This window comes from Mustelus asterias, chromosome 12, assembly GCF_964213995.1.
Source record: "Mustelus asterias chromosome 12, sMusAst1.hap1.1, whole genome shotgun sequence".
Taxonomy (NCBI): Eukaryota; Metazoa; Chordata; class Chondrichthyes; order Carcharhiniformes; family Triakidae; genus Mustelus; species Mustelus asterias.
Genome location: NC_135812.1, coordinates 24,599,563 through 24,611,193, shown reverse-complemented (window position 1 = coordinate 24,611,193; position 11,631 = coordinate 24,599,563).

The following is an 11,631-nucleotide window of genomic DNA, read 5'->3' as shown; positions in this document are numbered from 1 at the left end:
TTAGATTAAGCCAGGGAGTGGGTGCAATGCCTCATGCTGTCAGCTTGGATCTTGTTTGATCGAGCCCAAGATGGGATGCAATGTCTCATCTTATCAGCTTCGATCTTGTTCGCCCTCAGGTGGGGACCATTTAATTAGAACTGGGTTATTTTGTTGGAATAAAGGTACCAAAAAACAATTAAAATCAATGTAAGTGTCAACAAACTTGAATGTAATTTATTTGATTCAGCATCAGTCACATCCCACTACTTAATGCATTTGGATGTACCTTAGATTTGTAACTTTTAATGATCCATCCTGAACCTGCAGGGTGACTGGGGTTATTCTTTCATTCCTGTTGCCGACCAAGGTTTTACCATTCAACACCTATAGCGGGCGAATCATGCTAACACTAAAGCATGAACAGTGCAGGCTCTATTTTGGTTCCTACGTCCTTTGTCCTCTTTAACCTGACGTCTTTTGACTGCTTACACATGCCATCAGCTATGCTGCTTTGCTCTTCATTATTTTCCATGAGGTGCCATTGGCACCTTTCTACAACTTACATATTGAGAAAACTGAGCATTGAGACAAGGACCTCTGGTTCTCAGAATCTGCACTTAAAATACGTAGACAGAAAAGTTGAAAATGAGGGAGATTTACCATAGCCTATTTCAAATCTCTGAACTAGTTGCTGCCTGGCCAGCTCTACATGTCATTCTACTGAAACAGATAAACTCTGAAAGATGATACCCTTCCTCACCAATCTGCACAATACAATTGAATAAGTGTTGGGTCTGTAGGTTCCAATTTTGGTTCCTCCTATTCTTAATCTAAATGTTGTCCTTTAGTGATACTGTCTTTAGGCACAAGCACAGCTTCAATGTACATGATGACACTATCAAGCTTTAATACTCCTTCACCATCTTCAATTCCACAATTTATAGGGCGTCACAGGGGCACAGTAGTCAACACTGCTGCCTCACAACGACAGAGACCCGGGTTCAATTCCCGGCTTGGGTCACTGTCTGCGTGGAGTTTGCACATTCTCCCTGTGTCTGCATGGGTTTCCTCCGGGTGCTCCAGCTTCCTTCCGCAGTCCAAAGATGTGCAGGTTAAGTGGATTGGCCGTGCTAAATTGTCCCTTAGCGTCCAACATGTGTAGGTTAGATTGATTAGCCATGGTATATGTGTGGGGTTACGAGGATAGGGTGGGGAAAGAGCCTGGGTAAGGTACTCTGTCAGAATCGGTGCAGACCCGATGGGTCGAATGTCCTCCTTCTGCACTGTAGGAATTCTGTGATACCATGAACTGGCGCAATGTTGACCAAACTCCTTTCTGACAGCATGTCATTGAGGAGCTGGAGTTTTCTGGAGCTCATTATTGACAAGGCCAAAGTCATTTGTGACCCAAATTTTCCAGTTGGAAATAGCCCTGCTTTACTGGGAGTTCAGTGAAGCATTGTTCGACACAACAATGTGTAAGTGTAGTAACCTGAGCAACCCAGAGTTACGTTTATGAGCCTGCACCAATCCAAAGCTGTCTGCCTCCATCTCAGAAGTCAGTGGAAAATAAAATTGTGTTTTAAGACTTAAGGTCAGCCCATTTTCCTTTCGTTTTTCTTGCGATTCAATTTTTTACTTTATTTTCTTTGTAATCTAATTTTGACTAATGGTTGGAGATGAAGTCGCTTTTGATATGTTACTCAGACAAGCTTTTGGCAGTCTTGTGTGCAGAGCTGGACAAAGGGTGGTGGAACAGGGGAAGACAGTGTGACTGAAGAAGTGGAAAAACGTGATTGCTTCACTGGACAAAATAGCCGACCTGTAAAAGCACTGGGCTGGAGAGGGTAAGAACTGGCACTGTTTGCCCCAAGCAAAGTCCCGCAGGCAAAGGATTATAAGCGCTGAAGCTGTTTTTGGCTCAAGGTTAAATTTTTATGAAGTTGAATGGGGACAGGGTTCCATTGTTGTCTGACATCCCAAACAGGGGTGTGTGAGCATCAACATGAGTGACATTCTTCATGAGTTTGAGAGTGTCAGGATGATCATCAGGAAGTAGTGGCCTGGTTAGCCACTTAAGACATGAAGAAGACTTATTTATTGCACTGAGCACCATGGACCAGGGATCTTCGAATTGATGTTTATTATAAGTATAGTTTGTTAGGTGCATATAGGTTAAGTGCATTGACCAGAATAGGCACTGGACTGTGACGGTTAGGGGAATTTCACAGTAACTTCATTGCAGTGCTAATGTAAGCCTTACTTGTGACTAATAAATAAACTTTAACTTTAAATACACTTGTAGCGACTTAAGAAAGTCAAGAAAGAAGTTTGATTAAGCCACATGGTTGTTTTGCATTGTTTGTATACTCAGAGTAAGGCTAAGGGGTGACACGGTGGCACAATGGTTAGCACTGCTGCCTCACAGCACCAGGGACCTGGGTTCGATTCCGGAGGAAACTCATGCAGACAGGGGGAGAACATGCAGTCTCCACACAGACGGTGACCCGAGGCTGGAATTGAAGTCAGGTCCTTGGCGCTGTGAGGCAGCAGTGCTAACCACTGTGCCACCGTAGGAAATAAAGTCAGCTTTAAAAGCATGATTATCAACTTCAGAGGGAGTAGATACCACTTAGCGAGTCACCTTCACTGAATGTTGGAATAATGAGGACAGGCTCCATGTGTTTGTCTTACAGCTTTCTGTGATCGAACTACAAAGCAGAAATCTGTTACATTTCTGAAACGGAGTAACTTTTACGCTGCAACTAGTATAGGATACCGAACAAGTTTCTACAATGACTTATCTCCACATTTCTGCAGTTTTCCAACACTAACAAATTAAAAGAAGAAATGTGGCTCCAACTGGGCCATTTGAAAGACTGAATTTGGCCCAACTGGAATCTGCAACTGGAATTCCACTTCATGTAAAATCTGGGACAGTTCTGCACAGGTGAGCCATAGCCATTTGACTAAGAGCCAAAAGAAAAGGCAAACTATACTGACCGTGGCATTATATTCATCTTGTCACCATTGAGCAAAATGATGGCTCTGCCACTCTCGAAGGCTTCCAGAAATGGCAGCTGCATCAGGCGTTCCTGACCTCAACCTACAGACCGTGGTGAGGAACATTTATGGATGATCGAGAGCGAACGAGCCAATTTTTCTTCCGTAGGAAAACACCTCAATATACTTCCTCAAAAAAAAAGAATGCGGCCTATCTTTTTCCCCTCACCCCAACAACAACCTCCTCCTCCTCCTCTGCTTGTTTCATTGTGTCCTTCATAATCCAAAGTCATTTTTACAATTTACCTCAGTGGAACGTCAGCTTCATTTTCCAGGCCACAATCTGCGAATGTGATTTATCATTGGTGAAACTGTAGCACTTGATAAAAAAAAGAGAATTTTCCCACTTCTCCCGGGCAGTGTTTGACAGTTGTAGATGGTTGGCTATTTTTCATGTGATTTTAAACTCCTAGACTGTCAGCGACTCGAGAAAGGCTGTGGATAGATGCAGGTAGACCTCTGAAGCTGATAATAAAGACCTGGATATCTCTCACTGTCGCAAGAAGAGGAAGGCTGTCTCGAGGAATAAAGGGCTCCATACCGAAACTTCATTAATCTCTGCGTGCTTATGAGATACTGAGCTGCCGAGTTCATTACATTCGCAGAAGGATTAGATTTTTATCAAGCTGTGCAACACATGAATATCTCAGAAAGAAATAATTAATAAATACTCAACCGAGAGTGACATTTTTCTAGCAGAAATAGCAGCAATATAAAGATTAGGGCAGTAATTCCAATTTTAAATGTCAGCCTCTGTGAAGTAAGACATGGATTGTGTTCTGAGGTTCTTGTGGGTTCAGAGATAACTTGCAATGAATAGAATCGTGTGCGGCTAGAGTCACAGAATTAAATGTTATGCTGCAGTCAGCTATTGCGATTGAAACTAACCACGTACACTAGGTCTGTGCAGCTTTATGCTGCATTATGGATTTTAGCAATATTCTTATTGGCCATTAACACTTCATTCTGGCTATTGCGAAGTGACGTCTGGACTTTGCTATTCCATATAAAGTTAGTTGATGGTTTTAATATCACACTGAACTTTTGTTTTATTCATCTTCCCACACTCAACTGAGAAAGCTCCAACTGTACAACAGGTGAAAAACACAAACACGCAGCTCCGATAAATTATTTATTGCGTTCTAGTTTGAAGTAACGATGACTGTGAAACTCAGAACACAGTTTAAGGCCCCAAAACAGGGCAGTATCTAGGCTATAACAACATCTTTATTTTTACTTTTCGTGCAATGTTGGGGCATAGCCCCTTTAAGGCAACAGGTCAGGTGAGCTGGGGTGTGGGGTGAGCTGTTGGGATCCGTCCTGAGTGGGCGGTCAACCTTTGGAGTGTGGAGCGAGTAGACTGAATAAAATACCTGTGCTCCCTGATACCTGGCTGTGGGGTAGTTATTGAGGAGATCCCTCAGTACTCAGCGATTTAACACTTTCCATCAATCTCTCTCCCTCCCACCATGAGACCAAACCTTGGGCTCAGCTGCTTCTGTAGCGTCATTCTTCACTGGCCGGATTAATATTATTTTTGCATCTTCCCAAGCAAAAGCTATCTGCCCTGTCCTAAGCTATAGTTCTTGACATTGTGGTGTCCATGAGAGAAAATGTAGATATCCTTTAGATGTTTGCCCCCCACTGAAAGTGCGAAGACCAAGCAAAGTGTCTCAAGAATTCTGGATCCTTTTGATTTGTCACATGTATTAGTATACAGTGAAAAGTATTGTTTCTTGCGCACTATACAGACAAAGCATACTGTACATAGAGAAGGAAATGAGAGAGTGCAGAATGTAGTGTTACAGTCATAGCTAGGGTGTAGAGAAAGATCAACTTAATGCAAGCTAGGTCCATTCAAAAGTCTGATGGCAGCAGGGAAGAAGCTGTTCTTGAATCAGTTGTTCTGTGATCTCAGACTTTTGTATCTTTCCCCAACAGAAGAAGGTGGAAGAGAGTATGTCCGGGGTGCATGGGGGCCTTGATTTTGCTGGCTGCTTTGCCGAGGCAGCGGGAAGTGTAGACAGTGTCAATGGGTGGGAGGCTGGTTTGCGTGATGGACTAGGCTTCGTTCACGACCCTTTGTATTTCTTGTGGTTTTGGACAGAGCAGGAGCCAAACCAAGCTGTGATACAACCGTGCTTTCACTATCTTTCCAATGCCTGATGATTTATTTCCGTCTCCCTCCATTCATTGAATAAACAGGCAGATATAATGGAGCTATTTCCTTTTGGTTATCTGATCCTGTCAGAAATTAGAGAATGGTGACTTTGAAAACTTGCAGTATGAGGAAAGCGATCTTTTATCAGCACCTGTTTTCTCAAGTGGAAGTTGTCTCTCCAGATGGAACTCAGGGAATGTTCATTGATGAAGATATTCATTGATGAGACACTTCATGACACAAGAGATATTTCAGTCAGAATGTTATGGTTGCATGGTCTCTGGTTGGACAGGTTTTGAAAGACAGTTTTCTTTGTACTTGTGGTGGGCCCAGTGGGGGGGGAGAGGGAGGTTTCATCTCATAGACATCTCAATGTTCATCTCACTGTCCTGTACAATTGTCACAATTGCCAAAACTCAATCTGTAGAAAAGATCAGAATATGACTTGTCAGTCAAGGTTGAGATTTGAGCTTAGTTCACTTAATCAAGAAGACTAGTATATTAGACACTATGACAATAGAACAATATATAAGATTACACAGGATCTTGCAGCCCAGAAACTGGCCATTCAGCCCACCACATGAATGTCATCCCACCTTTTTTTGTCTCCCTCTATCAGCATATTTTTCTATATCTTTTTCCCTCATGTACTTATCTAGCTTTTTCTTAAATGCGTCCATGCTATTCACCTTAGCTGCTCTGTGGTGGTGTGCTCCACATATTCCCCACTCTCAGGATATGACTATATTGAAAACCACCTTCTCGATGATTTTATGCTCCCTGTTTTGTGAGATTTGAATCAGCCTAATTGGGTTGCCAACATGTTTAACAACAACAACCTGTATTTAGAAAGTGCTTTTAAAGTAAAGAAAATGTCCCAAGGTGCTTCACTGTTTAAGTTTATTAGTGTCACAAGTAGGTTTACATTAACACTGCAATGAAGTTACTGTGAAAATCTCCGAGCCGCCACGCTCCGGTGCCTGTTTGGGTACACTGAGAGGGCGAATTTTCCCATTCCACCTGCCATGGGAATCATAGTGGGTGAGGGATGGACCATGGAAATGTCCATTGACCTCGGGTGCGGTTTTCTGGTTTCAGGATGAGCATGACCGGAAAATCCCGCCCCTTATGTTCTCTTCACAACTTCACTTAATTTCTTCCCTTACTGCGGGAGGTAAGGGAAGGTGGAAGAGAGTATGTCCAGGGTGTGTGGAGTCCTTGATTATGCTGGCTGCTTTGCCGATCTAGCAGGAAGTGTAGACAGAGTCAATGGACGAGAGGCTGATTTGCGTGATGGACTGGGCTTCGTTCACGACCCTTTGTAGTTTCTTGTGGTCTTGGACAGAGCAGGAGCCATACCAAGCTGTGATAAAACCGTGCTTCCACTGTATCTTTTCAATGCCTGATGATTTATTTCCGTCTCTCTCCATTCATTGAATAAACAGGCAGGTATGATGGAGCTATTTCCTTTTGGATAGATATCTTCACATCCTCTTTGACTACAGGAGAGGTTCCAGAGGACCGGAGTATAGCCAATGTTGTTCCCTTGTTTAAAAAAGGAAGCAGGGATAGTCCAGGAAATTATAGGACGGTGAGCCTGATGCGGTGGGGAAGCTTTTGGAGGAGGGAGAGGATATATGCACATTTGGAAGAAAATGGACTAGTTAGTGACAGGCAGCGTGGTTTTGTACGGGGAAGTTCATGTCTCAACACTTGATTGAGTTTTTTGAAGAGGTTTGGAGGGTTGAAGGGTCGGTTCCTGTGCTATACTTTTCTTTGTTCTGTAACCTCTTAACCTATCTCTATGCCATGAGCAAATTTAGCACTTATACATTTAATCCCTTCATCCAAATCATTGATATAGATTGTTAATCGCTGACTCCCCAGACCTGATCCCTGTGACACTTCACTCGTTATATCTTGCCAACCAAAAATGGCCCATTTATCCCTATGCTGAGTCCAGTTAGCTAACCATTCCTCTATCCATGCTAATATGTTACTCCCACACCACTAGCTCTTATTCTGTGTAGTAACCTTCAGTGTGACACCTTCTTATGCACCTTCTGGAAATCTATGGTGTTGAGGGTCAGAGTCCCACTCTGCTGAACTGGAATTCTGGATAAACACACACTTACTGGATCCACTAATAAGTGAGTATATTTATTAACAAAGGGTAAGAATAGATTCCGTAGCTTGGACTTAAAGATACTACCCAATGAGGTGGAACTGATCAAGTACTTCCTACAAAGGGTCTTCACTGAGTCCCGGCTCAGGGTCCATCTTGCATGATGATTCTTCCTGCAGGTTTCTGCTCCCATCTATGAAGAGATGTCACCTTATCTAGCTGATACTCCTCCACTTCTCGAATGTTCTGAGCTCTCTGTGTCTCTCTGCACCTCTGGCCTCTACCCAGCTTAAGGTCAGCAAGTCTGTACATTGAACCATAGAAAAGTTACAATGCAGAAGGAGGCCATTTGGCCCATCTTGTACATGCCAGCCCGAGGACACCCAAGTGCCCTTTCTAATCCCACCTTCCTGTACTTGGCCCATAACCTTGCAATTTACAGCATTAAAGGTGTATATCCAGGTCCTTTTAAAAAGAGTCCAGGGTCTCTGATTCCACCAGCAACTTGGGCAGTGAATTCCAGACACCCACTACCCACGTGTCTTCTGGTTATGCTGATTCTTGCCATTCCTCCTTTGTCATGTAAGTCCTTTAATGTGCAACATCCCCTTTTCCATTGCTTACTGATTACACGAGATATCTGTTCCATTGTTCTTCCTTCAGTCCTTTGTTTAGGAACATTTACAGTATTTCAATGTTAAATAGGGGACTATTGCAAGATGATTGCTCAGCAGGCTAGCTTGGCACACTGTAATCATGTTTCCTCTTGCGCTGGTATCAGGTTGGCTTCTTTTCCCATCATGCTTTAAGATGGCTAACAAACATATTGCTTTCAAACATAATTTTCTTTTCACAATACGATGTTGACTCTGCCTGATTACATTGAGATTGCATTATGCGCCGAACCTCCATAATAATGGATTCTGGCATTTTCCTGATGAGAGATGTGAGAACAATGGGCCTGGAATTTGCTGCTTTCCATCTCCCTCCTTTTTTGAAAAGAGGAGGTACATTTGCTATCTCCCAATCTGATAGGATCTTCTAGGGAATTGGGAATTTTTGAAAATTAAAATCCTTGCATCCCTATCTCAGCAGTCACTTCTTTTGAGACACTAAGGTGAAGTCTATCAGGACCTGGGGACTTGTCTGCTTTTAATCATAGAATAGAATCCCTGCAGTGCTGAAGGAGGCCTTTCGGCCAAATGAGTCTGTGCTGACTGTTCAACTGTCTTACTCAGGCCCAATCCCCATATCCCTATGCATTTACTCCACTAATCTCCTAACCTACATATCTTGGGACACTAAGGGACAAGTCAGCATGGCCAATCCACCTAACCTACACATCTTTGGACTGTGGGAGGAAACCAGAACACCCGGAGGAAACACACACAGACACGGGGAGAACATGCAGACTCCTCACAGGCAGTGGCCCAAGCCGGGAATTGAACCCAGATCCCTTGCTGTTGCAGGGCAATATGAGGGATCGTGTCTTTTATATTTTAATTTATATGTCCGTTCATATTTTATTTAATTTCAATGTAATACATGCAGGGCTACATAGAGTAAGCCCAGAGAGCCAGGCCTCACGAGAGGGAAGTGTTAACACAGACAGTTAGAGGTCTGCTCTGCTGACAGGTAATGATTAACACATGCGATCAACTTCTAATGTGCAGGAGATCGTTCCAAATTATCATGACAATGGGAGAACCGGCATTAAGACAGCCAGGTTCCATATAGTCTAGGGAGGGCATAGTCTTCTGTAAAACATGATCACCTAGCAGAGGAGGGGTGGGGGTGGGGAGGGGGGGGGGGGGGGGGAAGCGATTAACACATTGTTGTAAATCGGTTGGGCAAATACAACTCTTTGACATTATAAACAGAACTGTCCAAAGAACTGATTAAGGAAGTTATACTGAACAATGCAGTCTGCAAAATGAGATTAGAAGAACCATCTTGTATCCAACTCAAGGAATTAATATGCTAATGCAAACCTTTGTGGCTCAAAAAAGTATAATAACCTGTACCAATCTAACAGGATCAGAGAAGGACATGCAGGCAACCTGGGATTTCAGGTCGGAGTCCAGCTCTCCCTCATGCATGTGGAATAAAAACTTTTCTTGAAGTTCGACATGGTCTCCAAGGTTTGACTCATTTTATTTCCCTCCTAAACTGGCGCTGTGAGGTAGCAGTGCTAACCATTGTGCCACCGTGCCTCCCCTTTTGCAATTAAAATTCTGACCTGTGATTCAGTTGGTTTGAGCCAGTTGTGATGGAGGAGCATGGTACAGACTATCCAACTTTTTCTGGAAAATATTTACAAATCTCAAATCAATTTTAATGGAACATCAATCATCTCAAGTGGTCACAAATACTCTTTTAATTGAACAATTAATGGTTCCTCATGACAATTTTGTCTCTCCGATCATGCTAATTAAAGGCTCATTAATGCAGAGCATTTCTGATCTCTCAGGATCCAAAGCCCTATTACAGATGGTGTTACCCAGGTGTTACTCCTCGGCACATCATTCTAAAAAGGTGTTGCACGTTGTTACTTAGAGATTTTATGGCAGAGGAAAAAGATACATTTTTAATAAGACCATCGGCTAAATTGTGACTAATGTTAGGGTTTCATAATTATTAAGGCAAAGGATAAATTCTCTTTGTCCCTTTTTTCCAAGTCAGAATTCAGACCCCAATCGTAGAATCCCTGCAGTGCAAAAGGAGGCCATTCGGCCCATCTACCCTGCACAGACCCCAATCATAGAATCCCTGCAGTGCAAAAGGAGGCCATTCGGCCCATTTACCCTGCACTGACACAGTCTCTATCCCCATAACCCCACATATTTACCCTACCAATTCCCCCCTGACACTAAAGATCAATTTACAATGGCCAATCAACCTAACCCACACACATTTGGACTATGTGAGGAAACAAGAACATCCAGAAGTTTATTTCCCTTCATAGGGAGTTTAAGATTTTTTTTCTGTTTGGTTGCAGTTTGTAGTTTGAGGTTTTAGAAGGGACATCAAGCTGAAAAAAAGTGTCTCTCTCTCTCCCTGGTTTTGGAAATTCTGCTGGCTAACTGAAAGCCTTCCTGGAGTAGAAAATCTCCTGTTGGTGGCTTGACCAGAGTCTACCTGGGGTTCTGGGAAACTGTCCTGACTTCAAACTGTTCTGGTTGTGTCAAGAGAACTACTAGAACGCACAAGACTGAGAGTTTTTCAATTTTCCAACCAAAGGACACAATTCCAGTGTCACGTGAGTGTAAGATTTTGCTGTGTTGAATTTGTTTAAAGGGTTTTGTCTATGGAATCATAGAATCCTACAGAGCAGAAAGAGGCCATTCAGCCCATCGAGTCTGCACTGACTACAATCCCACCCAGGCCACATCCCCATAACCCCATGCATTTACCCCAGTTAGTCCCCCTAACACTAAGGGGCAATTTAGCATGGTCAATCCACCTAATCTACAAAACAAATGTTTTGGTTTGATTGGAATATCTGAGATGCGTCTTAGACACATTATCATGGTTGTTTTGTTTTTGTTTGTAATTGATAAAAGTTATTGCTAATTTTCTTTCCATACATGTTAACTATATTCTTATTTAAACTTTGTTTGATTAAAGCTCCCTAGTGGATCATTTGAATCATACCCGAAGTGAAACATATCATGCTTATTCTAGTCAAAATTAAGATGCGAAACTTATGATCCAGGCCGGCTCTATAGAACACTTTGGAGTTTCTGACTTGAACCATGACACTCCATACAGACAGTCGACCGAGGCTGGAATGGAAACCGGATCCCTGGTGCTGTTGAGATTGAGGAGGCTCCATTGAAATGTTAAGAGGAAGGATTGGTATGATTAATAAGCTATTATGGATCGAGAAGGCAGGCAGATGCATGATTTTGTGTCAACTAATGGAGTAGGATTTTACCTCTGCCAGGTGGGTGGTGTCTGACCCGGAAACACATTAAATAGTGCCCGATGATGTCAGGCATGTATCCCGATACAGTTACTGTGTCACCTAAGTGGCCAGCTAGTGTAATTTTTTAAAATTTGTTCCTGGGGTGTGGGTGTCGCTGGCTGGGCCAGCATTTATTGCCCATCCCTGACTGCATGTAAGAGTCAACCACATTGCTGTGGGTCTGGAGTTGCATGTAGGCCAGGCCAGGTAAGGATGGCAGATTTCCTTCCCTAAAGGACATTAGATATCGTGACTCTGAATTGATCCCGGCGGGATTGGGAATCGCGGCCTCCTCTGGTTCTGCTTGGTGAGCACACACGTCCCACATGAAGT